The sequence below is a fragment of the Bos taurus genome, chromosome 27 (assembly GCF_002263795.3).
Source record: "Bos taurus isolate L1 Dominette 01449 registration number 42190680 breed Hereford chromosome 27, ARS-UCD2.0, whole genome shotgun sequence".
In the NCBI taxonomy this organism is placed as follows: domain Eukaryota; kingdom Metazoa; phylum Chordata; class Mammalia; order Artiodactyla; family Bovidae; genus Bos; species Bos taurus.
Window position 1 is genome coordinate 16,313,834 of NC_037354.1, and position 18,527 is coordinate 16,332,360.

General features: G+C 44.2%; 1 long non-coding RNA gene across 1 annotated transcript in view; it reads left to right on the plus strand.

Moving 5' to 3' along the window:
* The first annotated feature begins 833 nt into the window (after positions 1-833).
* The window catches only part of LOC132344050 (uncharacterized), a 30,868-nt gene continuing 13,174 nt past the window's right edge, over positions 834-18,527 (plus strand). The window contains exons 1-2 of the long non-coding RNA XR_009493133.1: positions 834-2,033; positions 11,329-11,460. This is a non-coding gene — a long non-coding RNA (uncharacterized lncRNA). The remainder of the gene's footprint in view (positions 2,034-11,328; positions 11,461-18,527) is intronic.

Genomic DNA, 18,527 nt, shown 5'->3' on the forward strand with positions numbered 1-18,527 from the left:
AGTCAATATATCTCTACCTTCATGAAGCTTCCAGTCTGGTTAGCAGGAGCCACAAAAGGAAACTAATTACATGTGTATAAAATACAGAGTTTTAAATGGAAATGAGGAGGCAGCATAGGGTTCTAGGAGAAGGGAAGGGAAAAGAGAATTTGGAGCAGGTTCAAAGATTGGGATAAAAAGGAATTTTCTGAGGAAGACACAGTAAAAGCAAAAGCAAAAAAAAAAATAATCAAAAAAGACCAGAATGGCTTTAAAACCTTGGCTACTGTCCTGCCTCATTAAAGACTCAGAGAAACTTTGCTCCATTTTGACGAGGAGGCTTGTCCCAGCTGGTCCTCCCTTCACCCCCTGGGTCCTCCTCATCCTCTCATCTTCTGCTTTTACGGGCTTTCCCCACGGCCTACATCAGACTGTGGCAGAACGGGCCTGTCCCTGTCCTTGTGCAAGAGACTTTCCCACATTCTGGTTAAGGTCTTCAAAGTTCACATGTAGAGACTTCACTACTGCCCTAAGCTCCAGCAGCCATGAAGGGAGGTGCCGTGCTGTGGCAGAGGTTTCCCCTCTCAGCCCGCCCCTCCCCCAGATGGCCTGAAGCTGCCTGGGTGGGGGGTGGGGCGCGCTTCTGGGGGCCTCTCCCGACATCCATCCCATTTCCCTCCAGGAGTGTGTATGCAGTGTTCATCCATCAGAGCAGGCAAGCTTCTCTTTCCTTCTGTCCTTCCCAAGGCCATCTACAGACTGAAACTAACTCTTCTAAGCAATTTTTCAACTAGGAGTGTGCCTCTGCGTGTGTGCACACACGCTCATGCCTGGGGTGGGGGGTGGGAATGAATGAAAAGGAATGTTTCTGATAACCACAACACTTAACACTCACTCAGCTTCACTGCTTGTCTGGGTCTTGATGATCCCTCATTTTCAGATACAGATTTAGTCTCCTAGGGCTTGGGTAACACATTGCCACAAACTGAACGCTTTAAAACAACAGAAACTCTTTCTCTCACAATTCTAAAGGCTGGAAACCTGAAATCAAGGTTCAGCAGGGTCATGCTTCCTCCAAGGTCCCCAGGGGTAGGTCTTTCCTGGTCTCTAAATTTTAAATTATGGCCTTCTTAGATCTCTGGGGAGCTTCCCTGATAGCTCAGTTGATAAAGAATTCACCTGCAATGCAGGAGACCCCAGTTCAATTCCTGGGTCGGGAAGATCCACTGGAGAAGGGATAGGCTACCCACTCTGGTGTTCTTGGGCTTCCCTTGTGGCTCAGATGGTAAAGAATCCGCCTGCAATGTGGGAGACCTAGGATCGATCCCTGCGTTGGGAAGATTCCTTGGAAAAGGGAAAGGCTACCCACTCCAGTATTCTGGCCTGGAGAACTCCATGTATAGTCCATGGGGTCGCAAACAGTCGAACACGACTGAGCGACTTTCACTTTCACTTAAATCCCCAGGGCACTCAGATGTGAAAGTAGAGTCCTGACCACTGCCCCACCCGGGATTCTTCAATTAGGAGCTTCTGGAGCAGCCATTTAAGCAATCCTTTAAGGATATCATTTCTATCATTTCATTCGATCCAAATGAGTTAAAATGGACATCCTAGAGTTAACAGGTTGTTAAGTGGATATCCTAGGCTTAAAATTTAGTCGGCCAACCAGTCAGCGATTAGTGTTGTTAATAATAACAGGAGCATCATTTTTGGCTAACAAGAGTAAGGGAAAGTGTTAGTCGCTCAGTCGTGTCTGGCTCTTTGAGACCCCACGGAAGCCTGCCAGGCTTCTCTGTCCGTGGAATTCTCCAGGCAAGAATACTGGAGTGGGTTTCCATTGTCTTCTCCAGGGAATCGTCCCAACCCAGAGATCAAACACGAGTCTCCTGCATTTGCAGGCAGAGTCTCTACCATCTGAGATACCAGGGAAGCCCAACAAAAGAAGAAAAGAACGCAACTAAGAATATTACAATCTGTCCGTCTTGCGGAATGCCTGCTGTGGGCTTTACGTCTTGTTATACCCTGTACTCCTCGTCACCATCATCCAAGACAAGGTATTATTATCCCCATTATAGCATTATAACATGTTGATGCTTTTACAGGGGAAAAAAAAAAGACAAAATACCTTACAAGTATTTTCCTCTCATTCTCCACTTCCCCTCTAGATGGCACTTTGGTACCTCCTTTGGCCTCATTTTAAACCCTAGGATCTGACAGAATGCACTTAATTTATGATGTATGTAAACAAATTCTGTGTATTGATATATATCTGGAAACACTAAATCAAGTCAACTGCTTCAATTCAAATTCACATGACTTTTCAAATATAATGGTTGTAAATATCTAGTTCCTAGATAGTAGCTTGTCCTTTAAACCACGGCTCCAGAGTCCCCCAGCTTTGGGAACTTCACTTCCCCTAAGTGACCAACTACAGGAGCCCCCAGCAGTGGGCGACCCTGGGCCTGGGTACCAAGGTGTGCTCCCACAGACTTCTAGTGCTGCAGACTGAGTGCTTTGTCTTCTAAAAAGTCATCCCCTGTCACTGCCATCTGGTTGAATCCCATGGCTTGGGACTTCTTTTTTAAACAATATTTATGTATTTATTTGGCTGCACTGGGTCTTAGCTGTGGTAGGCAGGATCTTTAGCTGTGGCATGCGAACTCTTAGTTGCAGCATTTGGGACCTAGATCCCTGACCAGGGATCGAACCCAGGCACCCTGCATTGGGAGTATGGAGTCTTAGCCACTGGACCACCACGTATGTCCCTCGGGACTTCTTCTTTCCGTCTCTCTGTGATTTCCTTTAAGCTGTTGCAATCCTTTCTCCCAACCCTCAGCTGTCTATGCGTCCCCCTTTCCCCCAGCCTGGCTTGGTCCATATGTGAACACAATCCCCCTCCCTTGATTATTCAGAGTATTTAAAAGATCACACTGCAATATTGAAACAAACAAACAAGCAGAAACCTTTGAATTCTGAAGGCTTGGTGAGATTTAAAAAAGAAAAGAAAAATATACCTCCCCTCAAAATACACACACACACATATGCACACCCCACATTTGGAAGTAAACAGTGGAAACAGTGTCAGACTTTATTTTTCTGGGCTCCAAAATCACTGAAGATGGTGACTGCAGCCATCAAATTAAAGTGACTGCAGCCATGAAATTAAAAGACGCTTGCTCCTTGGAAGGAAAGTTATGACCAACCTAGTCAGCATATTAAAAAGCAGAGACATTACTTTGCCAACAAAGGTCCATCTAGTCAAGGCTATGGTTTTTTCCAGTGGTCATGTATGGATGTGAGAGTTGGACTATAAAGAAAGCTGAGCGCTGAAGAATTGATGCTTTTGAACTGTGGTGTTGGAGAAGACTCTTGAGAGTCCCTTGAACTGCAAGGAGATCCAACCAGTCCATCCTAAAGGAGATCAGTCCTGAATGTTCATTGGAAGGACTGATATTGAAACTGAAACTCCAATCCTTTGGCCACCTGAGGCAAAGAACTGACTCATTTGAAAAGACCCTGATGCTGGGAAAGATTGAAGGCGGAAGGAGAAGGGGATGACAGAGGATGAGATGTTTGGATGGCATCACCGACTCAACAGACATGAGTTTGAGTAAACTCCAGGAGTTGGTGATGGAGAAGGAGGCCTGGCATGCTGCAGTCCATGGGTCACAAAGAGTTGGACAGGACTGAGCGACTAAACTGAGCTGAACTGAAGGATACAGTTACTCCAAGACTCCGTGAGTCCAATTGTTCCACTGAGGTTTCCCTACTGGCTGTGTGTCTCCCAGACCCCCCAGCTTGCAGAGACCAGTGACCTTGGGGCCGAAGCTCATACTGTTTTGTAGCTTTGACGAAAAAAACCTCTTAGGGGAGTCTTAGCATTTGGGTTTGTCCACTACATGGGACAGAGAGACGGCCTGGGGTACAAACCTGCCCTGAGTCATGGACAGTATTTAACAAGCCCGCCAGCTGACTTAGGGACTTGAAAATTTTTTAAAAACCGGTGGGAAGAAAGTCTAGGGAAGTAGGCGCAAGTCTCCCAAAGGGCAGTGTGAAACCGTCAGAGCTTCCAGGTGTGCCCACCAGAGGGCGCAGTTATTCTGTGAACAGAAGACTAATCTAGAATTCAGAATCCAGAACTGAGACATTTTTGAAGCCTCCTGTCACTCCCCTCTCAGCTCTACCTTAGCCTGTCTTCAATTTGTAGGGCTCGAGTTTTCAAAAAATTACTGGAGTCCAGTCTTAGCGTGGGCATCCCATAACAAAATTGCAATTCCTACTAATCAGAGATACTTAGGTGCTGTGGAGGGCACGTTGTGCAGAGCCCCTGAACAGTTACAGGTAGTACCTTCTGGGCTTTTTTTGGCTCCCACAAACCTGTCTCTGGCTGCCACCAAGCTCTTTAGAAACTTCTGTCCCCCAAGATGTGTCTGAACATCGCAGGAATGGACTCGAAACACCTCCCCAGTTCAGCCACTATATCACTAAACTAGAATCGCCTTCTGTGGAAGGAAAAAAAAATAGGGCCTTTTAGAAATTGAGTTCAGATGACCGACCCCTGATAAGAGGGGCCTGTTCATCAGATATTTCAGTGCACACACTCTGGGGGGAAAATAAGGCCTCCAGAAGTCATTATTTATTCCAACATAAGCCATTAAATTGTTTATTTGGCATAATTTGGCCTGAGATTCACTTTTTCATGCCATCTTATTGGGAGTTAGTGGGAACAGTGAGCATAAAGCAAGCTATGAGGATTGTTGTTCAGTTGCTACATCATGTATGACTCTTTGCAACCCCATGGACTGCAGCACACCAGGTTCCTCTGTCCTCCACCATCTCCCAGTGTTTGTTAAATTCATGTCTGCTGAGTCAGTGAAGCTACCTAACCATCTCAGCCTCTGCCACCCCCTTCTCCTTTCTCCCTCAAGCTTTCCTAGCATCCGGGTCTTTTCCAGTGAGTTGGCTCTTTGCATCAGGTGGTCAAAGTATTGAAGCTTCAGCTTCAGAACCAGTCCTTCCAATGAATATTCAGGCTTATTTCCTTTAGGACTGACGACTTTGATCAACTAGCTGTCCAAGGGACTCTCAAGAGTCTTATCCAACACCACAATTTGAAGCCGTAGATTCTTTGGTGCTCAGCCTTCTTTACGGTCTCTCACATCCATACATGACTCCTGGAAAAACCGCAGCTTCGACTACACGGAACTTTGTTGGACTGTTTATCAAAAGAACCTGACATTTACATCTAACAGTATGATTTATCGCAATTTTTAATCCAAATCTGGATTCCATGTGCTTGTGTTTCATGTCGAATTTTCCCATCTGTTTTCAAATTTGACATTGCTCTGAAGTTTCCCTTTTAAGCTATGTTAATTGGGTTCTAGAAATATAAAGATGACTGGAAAGAATTAAGTCAGAATATGAGCAGTGCATTGGGATTGTGGAGGGGATTTCTATTCATCTCTCTCTGTATTTTGATGTATTTTACAAGTTTCCTCAAGAAATATGTCTTGTATTTATATTCAGAAAATACCATTAAAATTCCTAAATATTTAAGACTGTTAAATTTTTATTCTTGATCATTTGAACATGAACAGAAGCCAAAGCTTCCCCCAGTTAAGAACAGAAAGCTTTTAGCACTGAAACACATAATGAAGTATTTAATGGGCATTTTATATGACTGGATCCATGGATAGCAAAATAACCACGTTTTTAGACAAACATCAAAAAATTTTTTTAAAGAAATTGACATTATTCTAAAGTTCATGCATTAGTTGTATTTTAGATTTATTCCACTTTTGATCATAGGGATGAGTCACTACCATTGTTCTGCTGTTCTCTCGTTTGGGGCCTCATTTGGGTACCACTTGCCTCTTTGATCATTAGAACATACAAGGAATGTCTGCAGAAGCAGTAGATGCTTCTCACAGAAAGAGAAGTGAAGTGAAAGTTGCTTAGTCGTGTCCGACTCTTTGCGACCCCACGGACTATACAGGCCATGGAATTCTCCAGGCCAGAATACTGGAGTGGGTAGCCTTTCCCTTCTCCAGGGGATCTTCCCATCCCAGAGATGGAACCCAGGTCTCCCACACTGCAGGCGGATTCTTTACCAGCTGAGCCACCAGGGAAGCCCAAGAACACTGGAGTGGGTAGCCTATCCCTTCTCCAGTGGATCTTCCTGAACCAGGAATCGAACTGGGGCTTCCTGCATTGCAGGCGGATTCTTTACCAACTGAGCTATCAGGGAAGCCCCCGCTTCTCACGAGAGACAGGCTGTTTTCCTTTGGCTGCTAAGGATGATATAATGATCCACACTGTGAGCAGAAGAGGCCAATTTCCAGAGAGCGAGGCTGGTTTTTGGCAGTGCTGATGCCCTGATCAGAATGAGATGATGCCGTGAATTCCCATCCTGATGAAGGAAATTAAAAAATCCAATTTGAAACCAGCTTTGACTAGACTTTGCTGCAAAATGAAAAAATGATATGAGCTGAATAATTCAAGGCTTTATTTAGAGCCACAGACTCTGTGTGGGACATTGCCTCTCCGCTGGCAAGAGCCTGGCCTAGGAATTCAGCTGCTTCATCCTCGCTGCGTTCTAGCCTCCACCTGCCACCCCAGAAAACTGCCAGCACCTGCAGATCCCCGAGAACTCACCTTCTGGAGCCAAAACTCCTCTCCCCACAGCCTTACTTTTGGTTCATCAAAAACAGAACACTAGAGAAGATTCTCAATACTATTCATAATGGAATAAAACTTGATTCTTTTCTATTGGGAAAAAAGAAAAGGTTATCCAACTCCGGTGAGGTTGTCAGAGAAGCACAGGAGGGAATTTCTGTGCAGAGGTTACATCTTTGCATTTGACTTCCCTTATAGCTTAGTCAGTAAACAATCTGCCTGCAATGCAGGAGACCAGGGTTCTATCTCTGGGTCGGGAAGATTTCCTAGAGAAGGAAATGGCAACCCACTCCAGCATTCTTGCCTGGAGAATCCCATAGACAGAGGAGTCTGGCAGGCCACAGTCCATGGAGTTGCAAGAGCTGGATACGACTTAGCAACTAAACCACCACCACCATCCATCGTGGAGTTCCCTCCGGGCTCTCCCATTCAGTCACCTGGCCCTGCCCTATATACACAGAACCTCTTGTGCTCCAGGGCCGGTGGTGCTAGTCACACAAGCCTCTCTCCAGCTGACCTGGAATCCTGGTGGCTAGTCAGCTACATCCTTCTCCCAATAATTGATCTAATGCAGAAGTAGAAATTGGCTTCCCAGGTGGCGCTAGCAGTAAAGACCCCACCTGCCAAAGCAGGAGACATAAGAGATGCAGGTTCGATCCCTAGGTTAGGAAGACCCCCTGGAGCAGGGCATGGCAACCCACTCCAGTATTCTTGCCTGGAGAATCCCATGGACTGAGGAGCCTGGCATCCACTGGACTCAACTGAAGCGACTTAGCACAGCGCAGTCCTGGATCTTCGTCGCTGCATGTGGGCTTTTCTCTAGTTGCGTGTGTGTGAGTCTAGTTCTCTGCTCTCTATTGTGTTCCTCTTCTTGGTTTGTTGATTTTAGTACCAGCATCACATTTGCTTAATTGACCATTGCTTTGCAATATGTCTTCCTCTCTGGTGGGAAATGATTTCTCAAACTGTCCTTCTTCAGCACCTTGTCTATTCTTATGTGTTTGCTACTGCATGTTATTTAGAACCATATTGTCAAGTTTCTTTAAAAAAAAAAAAAAAAAAGAGCCTAATGGCACCCCACTCCAGTACTTCTGCCTGGAAAATCCCATGGATGGAGGAGCCTGGTAGGCTGCAGTCCATGGGGTCGCTCAGAGTCGGACAGAACTGAGCAACTTCACTTTCACTTTTCACTTTCACGCATTGGAGAAGGAAATGGCAACCCACTCCAGTGTTCTTGCCCAGAGAATCCTGGGGACAGCGGAGCCTGGTGGGCTGCCGTCTACGGGGTCGCACAGAGTCGGACACGACTGAAGCGACTTAGCAGCAGCAGCGGCATAGGTGTGACTAGAATTGGGTTGACTCTAGATTAATTTGGAGAGGGAATAGTACTGTGTATTCTGTCTGGAGTTTTATGATATTGGGTTTTCCTACCTAGGAACACAGAATTTTTTTAATACTTTTGTCTTTATTATTGTCTTTTGGTACAGTTTTTAGTGTTCTCCATGCTATCCTAAACATGTCTTGCTAGATGTATTTCTGAGCATCTGGCTTTTGTGGTAGGTTTTACTTGTAAAGCCCTCTGGGCCTGTTAATTTCTCTGTGCAAAGAATTTTGATTACGGATTCAATCATTTTAATGCAAAAATATTTGGTTTAATTTAATATTTGAAGAGGCTGAGTGGCTGCAATGTTTTTCTCTAGAGAGGAAGGGCATTTTCTTCTGCCTGCAGCCAGGGAGGCCTTCTGACTCAGAACCCCTTCAGCTTCAGGGAGGTGAGGCTGAGAAGGGAGTGTGGTCCGGGGGCTCCGCCCACTTTCCTGCAAGTTCTGCCGGCCCTCATTTGTCTATTGGCAGCTGGACTCCAGAGGAACCTTGCTTTTACGTGAATAACACTTACTTAGTATGTGTGCCTCTGAAAGATGTTTAGGGCAGGCTGTAGGTGTTTCGACCCCCCGGTGAAAGGGTCCCTGAGAATATCCAGTCTGACATTCTGCCAAAAGTAAACATCTCAAGGCTAACTCTTAGGAAGCCACTTACTATCACTCATGGCTCCCAGTTGCTACAAAAAATAATAATATAGGGAAGTGTTGATGCTGATGGAAGGCAGCTGAAGGGCATCCTTCTTTCTGTAGGGGGTTGGCTTATTTGAGGCGGCACTGACGAAGGCTGACACTGACGCTGTCCTTCCTGGTTTTCCACTCATCTACTAACTGGGGAGTGGTGAAACGAGGCTATTTCAACCTGACAGCGATGCTTTGGGGACTGCTCAATGCAAGGAGGCCTCATGTAGTGTTTCTAGTTTGCTTATGCACTTGCTTTGCTGAAAGAAAAACCTTGTACATGGTTCCTGAGCTCCAGCGAGGTCCGCACAGGACAGACAGCCATGACCTTGGAACGAGCCGCAGTGCTACTCACTCGTGATCACGCTCTGGTCTTTCCTCTGCTCTCCTTTGCTTACGTGGACCTGCACTTGGGCATTGCTCTCAGACTTTTTTCTGAGAGTTCCTATCACCCACCACCCGCGAAATGAAACACCGTGCCCTATTCACCTCTAGGTCAACTACTCAGCCTGGCAAATGTATGGTGTATGGAACTCATCAAAGATAAGGAAAGTAAAGAGGGCAGTTTGTTTCCTTTCTACATGGTTTGAATATATATATTTTTCAAAATCAGAAATATGATCTTATCGGTTCATTTGTAACTTGGTTTATATATAACCTTTTATTGAATACAACAAATAAATTGAAGCACAAATATCTTTGGGAGCATCACCCACAAGAATATGTAAAATTGGCAAGTAGGCGAATTGCAGCTCATTCTAAAGGCCAGAGGCATATCTGGAAATTACTCACTGGCCTCGTTAGAGAGGCCAGCTCCACTTCCACAAGGCAGACTAATTAGCACTCATGATTGCTTTCTATCTGATTCTACACTGCATGCATACACAGTTTGGATTCTATCTTACCTCATTTGTGAAATAGTTTTTACCTTTTATTCTTTCAAATAATAAATGCTGGTTGTGATTTTCCTGAGTGTACACAATGCTAGGTATTAGGAGTACAATAAAGTGAACGATTACCCTATGGGATTTCAGAGTCTCAGGAATTGACAGTTGGAGGAGTGTAAAAAGTACTTTGAAAGAGGTATGCATATACAAAATTCTCAGGACAATAACTGAGAGTAATGCAATCTGCCTGGCAGTCAAGAAAGACTCAGTAGAAGAAATTATATTTGAGTCAGATAACAAATACGTAGGAATTTTCCAGGGTAAGCACACGAGAAACTTCTCGGGCAGAAGGACCATTAGATGCTGTGGCTATGATGACAGTGGGTTGGAATGGGAAGAACACGAGCTCACATTCTGGCCTGTCGCTTCTTGGATCTTGATTGACAATCATTTTCCTCTGAGAGAATAATTTCTTCTTTGCAAATTAGACATAAATTACCTATCACACAAAGCTGTTGTAGGTGTGATTAAGATAAAAAAGTGCCTAGCACAGCACACTGGCTCGTAAAAATCAGTCTAAAAGTGGTAGCTTTAACTCACAGAGACAAATAAGTCATGATAAGTCAATGTCAGGAAATGAATTGCAGGTCAATAATTGTTTTTAATATCTTCCAATGAAGTCCAAAGTGTTTAGAGACCTATCTCTCATTGCTTATTTCCACTGCTTTTTATTGATTCTAAAAAGAAGGGCAGAAGAAAGTTTTAGTTCCTCCACACTTAAATTTAGCTTAGTTTTGATTCACTGTGATATCAAACAATGGCGATTTTTATACTCTGCTGCATTCAGGTTAAAATAGAACTTAAATGGTTGACCCTCCATAGCACTTGATGTTCTGATGAGACTAACAGCTGGCTGCTCTGTATTTCAAATGTCTTTAGCATTCCACTGACTTCTCTCTGCTCTAAGAAAGCAAAGGGCTATTAAGAGGTTTGTAAACAGTTTCTCCGTCCTTATTAACACCAGAAGCAAACTTGGCCATGAGCAGAAACCCCTGCAAACATCAACTGTTCAAGTGGGGTCTCTCAGGGTCGCCATATACTAATTACTCATCTGTTGCCGTTCAGTTGCTCAGTCATACCCGACTCTTTGCGATCCCGTGGACTATACAGTCCATGGAATTCTCCAGGCCAGAATACTGGAGTGGATAGCCTTTCCCATCTCCAAGGGATCTTCCCAACACAGGGATTGAACCCAGGGATTGAACCCAGGTCTCCCACATTGCAGGCAGATTCTTTCCCAGCTTAGCCACAAGGGAAGCCCCCACATCCATACATGACTGGAAAAACCATAGTTCTGACTAGATGGACCTTTATCAGCAAAGTGATGTCTCTGCTTTTTAATACACTGTCTAGGTTTATCATAGCTTTTCTTCTAAAGGAGAAAGTGTCTTGTCATTTCATGGCTGCAGTCACTGTCTGCAGCAATTTTGGAGCCCAAGAAAATAAAATCTGTCACTGTTTCCACTTTTTCTTCTTCCATTTGCCATGGAATGATGGGACATGATGCCATGATCTTAATTTCTTGAATGTTGAGTTTAAAGCCAGCTTTTTCACTCTCCTCTTTCACCCTCATCAAGAGGCTCTTTAGTTCCTCTTTGCTTTCTGCCTTTAAAGTGGTATCTCTGCATCTAGAAAAGCTTTTAACAAGGTACTCCTTGTCTGTCTAGAACAGATCACTTACTGTCAATAAACTTGCCACGTGTGGACTGCAGCTGTGTTGAAGAGTAAACGCTGGGACCAGATAAAGCTACATGATATGGAAGATAAATAAGCTGAAAGACCCTTAAACTCAGTGGCAGGTTTGTACTAATCTATCCCCCTACAAGGCTCTCTTTCAGAAACCAAACCTCATTCTGGCAGGAAAGGGGACTGGGTAGCTCTATGTTATGGATTCAGGCACTCCTGGGTACTGATTTGTTAAGCATGCTATTATTTTTATTGTATATTTTATTTATCATCAATAACAGTCTTGCTGGCTATGAAATGTGTTTTGTATGCGTCTGATTGACAATTAAGGCCTTTGTGTTCATTCAATTTAAAAATCATAGAGAAATTCAACCTGAAATTGTCTTCACAAGAAGGAAGGACTCCAACTGCCCATCAGTCTGAAAAAAATGTAACGTTCATTTAATATACTTTTGTAGTTGTTTGGACCCAGAAGTCCTGGAGCTGCCTCTCTCTGCTCAGCTGTTTCCCGGTTATTAAGCATATGAGAAGTTCTAGAGGAACAAATACTTTACTTTTACTAGTAAAGATATCTGCTCAGGCTAGAACTTTTCTGACAACGGTAATGATCCCATTAGTTATTTTAATAGTTTAAATGGTGCCTTGGAGAGTAAGAAGATCTGCCATTAAGGGGAAAAAAAGCACAGCTGAGTTGGCTCATTAATGAATTGAGCTGCTCATTAACTAATCTTTTCCAAAATCTCTAAATGATGTCCTGGTTAACGGCCACTAGAAATACAGAAGCATTTTAATAGAGGTTCTCAGTCCAAAACCTTGGCAGTTGTAACACTGATGATTTTGTACATAATAATAATAACAACATACATAAGAGCTGCCAACTTTTACTGAGAGCTTACTATTTGCCAGCCACTCATGGGAATAGGGAATCCCAGAAAAGACAAGCTGAATTAGTTCATCTGGCTAGCCGCTGGATGCCTAACTCAAGTTACATGTACATTTATTAAGTTAGGTCAATGACATAATTGGCCAACTGTTCAAAATCGTACAGATGGCGAGTACAGGCGGGTCCCAGAAGTTCATGATTTATGAGAAGCTGCATCGCATATTGCCTCTCCGGAGAAGAAAACTCCTTTCTCCCAAGCAGCATACCTCTTCATCATGGGGAAACAGAGGAGAAAGTTTTGCTGTGGCTATTGCTGTTTTTATCCTTAATTTTTCTGACTTCCAAACCATCCAAAATGAACAAGGAATTGTCGCGGACTGCATACAATGAACTATGGTTGGGTGGTGGCCATGAGTTTGAGCAAACTCTGGGAAATAGTGAAGGCTAGGGAAGCCTGGTATGTGGCAGTTCACGGGGTTGCAAAGACTTCATGACTTAGCGACTGAAGAACAACATGGAAAAAAGAGAATATTTCAGTCCTTTAATAAAATCTTCAACAACTCCGGCAGTTGATTCAGGTCACTGGATTCTCATCAAATTCTAAGCAGGACAGAGTTTGTCAGAGAATTTGCTCCCCAGTGGTATCTCATGCAGCCAAGAGGATGAGTGTGGGAAGTCAGAAAGCCTGGCTCCAATCCCACTTCTGCTTGTTACTAAGCTGTGTGACTTCGCCCAATTTACTACATCTTCTAATATTTCACTTTACTCATCTCTAAAAGCGGAGACACTAGTAACTATCTCATTGTGCTGTGCTTAATCACTCAGTCGTGTCCGACTCTTTGGGACCCCATGAAACTGTAGCCCGCTGGGCTCCTCTGTCCATGGGTTTCTCCAGGCAAGAATACTGGAATGGGTCGCTGTGCCCTCTTCCTTGGGATCTTCCCAACCCAGGGATTGAACCCAGGTCTCCTGCACTGCAGGTGGATTCTTTACCATCTGCACCACCAGGCAAGCCCAACTACCTCATTGGGTTGTTGTAAAAATTGAATTCAAATGAAATGATACAAGATAATGCTCCAGTAATATACCAAACCATCCACTAGATGGCAGTTGTTCTTATTTTTATGGTTACTGTTAATGGGAGGACCGCTTGGACCAGTTCATCTCAGTGGTATTAGGCTTTAATTTCCTCCACCCAAGATTTCAGTACCACTCCTGCCAACTATGACTTGAACCCTGCCCCAAACTCCATTCATCTGCCCTAAGGTTCCATACCAGACCCTGTTTTCTATACACCCTTCCAACCAATACTGTGGCCTCCTCTCCACTCCCCATGGGTTGTATTTCTGCCATGAAATAAAATCAAAATCATGCCAGTGCTCACTTGGTTTTCTAGTATGCGCTGATGCAATAACTTTCTTACAGATGATATAATAAGTTGCCTCCATGGTTTTTCAAGGCTTCACAGATCATTTCTTTTTGCTGCTGAATAGTATTCCACTGTCTACGTATACAACAGTTTATTTATTCATTCCCCTCTGACTCTTTGCAACCCCATGGACTGTAGCCCTCCAGGCTCCTCTGTCCATGGGATTCTCCAGGCAAGTAATTGGAGTGGGTTGCTGTGCCCTCCTCCAGGGAACCTTCCCAACCCAGGGATTGAACCTGCAACTCCTATGTTTCCTGCATTGGCAGGTGGGTTCTTTACCACTAGCACCACCAGGGAAGCCCTATTGAAGCTTAGATTTAATCTAATAATGTTAAGATGTTGTACTGGGACAGACACAGGCATGAATTAGGCAATGCTTTACTGTATAAACTCTGTGAGAGCTGTGTGTGGCTGTTTCTGCTTCCAAAATATCCTATGTAAAACCACTAATACTTGTAAAAGTCCGCTGTGAAGAATTTCCTCCCCTGAGTGTATAATTTTGACCACCGTGGGATGAGGGAACTTTCTGAAGTAATTGCTGACATGGAAATTCACAAAAAGGCTTTGTGCCCCAGCGACCAAGAAGAAGAATGCAAACAACTTGACTGGAGAGATGCAGTGGCTTCCCGGTTGCAGGGACACTGAGCACATGTCCTATCAACTATTGGCACGTTTTGCTTTGGGGAACAGAAAGCTTCTTTATATAATACGGGTAATTAGTCTCATGCTCAGCTGGGGGTTCGGCTCGGCTTCTGTCTCAGTAAACAGAACCAGAGACAGGGGTTAGCTCTGCAGCGGGATGCCTGCCAAATGCTAATCCCTATTGGACGGATAAAAATAAAACCTTATTAAAACCTCTTGTTCTGGCCTTAAACATTTCCCTACATTTCTGCTGTATGGCCAGAGCTAACACATGTGGCTCCTTGAAACTGCGTTATCCTATGGGGTGCCTTTCTTGTGGGATAACCTTGTTTTCCACACTGTAAAATGTGTAGGTGGGGAGTGTTTTGGTTGTTAAGTGTACTTAGTTATTCCTGGATGATCTTTTTATAAAGAAAACCTGAATATGCAATCCCTCTGCTTAAAACCCTTTAAATGCTCCTTGGTGGTGGTGGGATGAAGATCCCAATTCCTCCCATAGCCTCCGGAGCCTAGCATCACCTGGCCTCTGACGGTCCCTGCAGTCTCCTCTCACACGCGAACTCCCCACCCCTTGCCGTCTGTTCTTAGCACACGTCTCCTTCTGTGACCTCTCTCCACAGCCCTCTATCACCTTTCCCAGGAAGCGATTCTTCTTGCAGTTGTAGCTCAACTGTTACTTCCCTGGGAAGCCCTTCTGACTATTCAGCAAACAAACATGAAAATTCCTGGTGTGTGCTTTCTTGGGAAGGCACCACTTCTCAGCACCTCTTTCCAGCATCACATTCCCTATGTGCACGAGTCACCTAGAGATACAGGTCACATCCAGACATCTGGCACAGGAGGTAGTGACTATGGTGGTGGGTGACGTTTTTCCCAGATAGTTCTCTGAAAAACACAAGGGCTGTTGGTGACAGTGGATTTGTGACAATGACCATTGTTAGCTTCTGGTCTACAGAGATTTTGTAACTCTTTGTAAAGTTCAGCCTTCCCTGGTGGCTCGATGGTAAAGAATCTGCCTGCCAAGGCAGGAGACACAGGCTTGATCCCTGGTGGATGAAATTAAAAGATGCTTGCTCTTTGGAAGAAAATCTATGACCAACCTGCTGCTGCTGCTGCTGCTGCTAAGTCGCTTCAGTCGTGTCTGATTCTCTGCGACCCCATTGACAGCAGCCCACCAGGCTCTGCCGTCCCTGGGATTCTCCAGGCAAGAACACTGGAGTGGGTTGCCATTTCCTTCTCCACTGCGTGAAAGTGAAAGTGAAGTCGCTCAGTTGCGACCGACTCATGGCGACCCCAGGGACTGTAGCCCACCAGGCTCCTCCATCCATGGGATTTTCCAGGCAACAGCACTGGAGTGGCTTGCCATTGCCTTCTCCATGACCAACCTAGATAGCATATTGAAAAGCAGAGACATTACTTTGCCAACAAAGGTCCATCTAGTCAGAGCTATGGTTTTCCCAGTAGTCATGTATGGATGTGAGAGTTGGACTATAAAGAAAGCTGAGCACCGAAGCATTGATGCTTTTGAAATGTGGTGTTGGAGAAGACTCTTGAGAGTCCCTTGAACTGCAAGGAGATCCCACCAGTCCATCCTAAAGGAAATCAGTCCTGAATATTCCTTGGAAGGATTGATGCTGAAGCTGAAACTCCAATCCTTTGGCCACCTGATGCAAAGAACTGACTCATTTGAAAAGACCCTGGTAATGGGAAAGATTGAGGGCAGGAGGAGAAGGGGACGGCCGAGGATGAGATGGTTGGATGGCATCACCGACTCAATGGACATGAGTTTGGGTAAACTCTGGGAGTTGGTGATGGACAGGGAGGCCTGGCGTGCTGCAGTCCATAGGGTCACAAAGAGTCGGACACGACTGAGTGACTGAACTGAACTGAATGGAGTAACTAAGCCCGCGAGCCATAACTACTGAGCGAGAGCCCTAGAGCCCAGCAGCTGCAATGAGAGTGGTTCCCTGTCTCTGCAAATAGAGAAAAGCCCTCGTAGCAACAAAGACCCAGCACAACCAAAAATAAACTATTTTTTAAAAAAAGAGGTCAAGAGAGAGCATGGTCATTTCAGTCAGCACCTCCCAGGTCAGGCTCTCGTGGGCTAGTTCCACAGCTTCCTGCAGCTGTGCCCTGCCATTGGATGCCCTCATTTTTTCCAGCCAATTTTGCTTGCATCTGTCCCGCTTCTATTCATTATCCTGCCTGGTGATCTCCAAGTCATTGATTCCATCATTCAGCCTGGCTCTAGTCCAGGTCATCTTCTGTACATGCCAAGCTTGATACTCCAGATTTCATATTGTTACCAGGAAGCCCCAATGAAGCTGTTCACAAACCCAAGTGATGGCAGAGGCAAGGTGGATCATCTTATAAACACTCCTCACACCTTGGTTGCATCATCTCAGCGAGCTTTATGCCTTCAGATTTTTGCTTCAGATAGTGATTCACCTCTTTCACAGCATTACCTGTATGGACTACTCTGACACTATTTCTTTGCATGCTTAAAAAAAGAAAAAAGGACTCAGATTTGCTGAGAAAAGGAAACCCATAAGCTTCAGAGGGATTCGGATGGCTCAGAGATGTCAACTGCTTTCCTAAAGCTCCGACATGCAAATATATGATAGTATTTATATACAGACAGATTCTTTGGTAAGGTCAAGAGTGCATGCGTGCATGCTAAGCTGCTTCAGTCATGTTTGACTCTGTGTGACTCCATGGACTGTAGCCTGCCAGGCTCCTCTGTCCCCGGGATTCTCCAGGTAAGAATATTGGAGTGGGTTGCCATGCCCTCTTCCAGAGGATCTTCCTGACCCAGGCAACTAACCCACGGCTCCTGCACTGCAGGTGGATTCTTTACCGCTGAGCCATGGGGGAAGCCCAAGAGTATATCATTTCGAACTAAATGTTCTAAGATGTTAACTGCCTTTTTTGCTTGTTTGTTTAACCCATAGCACCATAGGACCCACCACTGAGGCCCAAATGTATTTATAGAGATGTGTTAGTAAGAATAGTCCTGGTTTATTAAAGAACGATTCAAATACATTCTGAACTTAAATCCTGCACCCTCTGTATAACAATCCATCTGCCTTTGGGAGTGAGGGGAATGGCCAGTCCTAGGTCACTCAAGTCACTCGGTTGTTATGAGAGCTGCTCACAGCCAGGTCAACAAGCTGGTCAAGTTGCCATCGCTACAACTACCTCAGAAGAAAGTTAGGAGATCACCCCACTGTTTTTGAGATTCATCTCAATCAACATCTGAACTCTAAAGTTTAATTATAATTCAAAATAAAGTTCTTGAAGTAAAAACAAGACTGAAATCTATGAAGCTGAACCACATGAAGTTGCTAATATTCAAAATTATGTACGTTTATCAATGGCAACTTCATTTTATTCAATGTAATACTCATTTAAAGAGCCCACCATGATCTGGGCAAAAAGAACCCATGATTCTCAACCCTGAAACATGCCAGTAAAACTACTAATGTTTACAGATCAAGAAAAAACGTATTTCTGAGCCTCTAAAAAGCAAACAAAGCTGTTTACAGAGGAAAGAAATCTTGATTCACCTTAGATTTCTCAATAGCATACGTAAAGCAAAAGAATAAGGTAACACTTTCAAGAAACTCAAGGAAAGTACGACTCAATTACTTTCTATCCAGCCAAGTTTTCTTTTTTTTTCAACTTCCAAGGCTTTGGAAAATAGTTTAAAACATACAGACACATTTGGAATGCTGCAATCACAATTTGTCCCTGAGAAATCAACTACAAGACAAGCTTCATCGGGACATGTGGCTATGGGAGAAATTTTGAACAAAGCACTGAGCATTAAATATATTTACATGTAAATCTAAGATTAAAACAAGATTAGGATAAAGATGGAAGGATGGTGTGCAGATGTTAAACACTCCAAGAAAGTAAAAACAATTCCATTTTAAAAATGAGAGGAAGGGGGAGAAAACAGACCAAACTCACTGACAGCTGTATGGAGGACAGATGACAATAGAAGATAAGGAACCAAAGAGTAAACACCTAAGTCAGAGAAAAGGAAGCTAAGGACCTTGTAAGAGATATTAACATGAAAGTTACCAACCCGGGGGGGGAGGGGGGGGGCAAAAAAAGGCAAACCTTTCTAAAATTCCAAAGAATTACAAAACACAGTGTAGTTGAATTTTTTTTAAAATAAACGCAAAGGAGTGGTTGCCAAAGGTTATGGATGAGATGAGAAT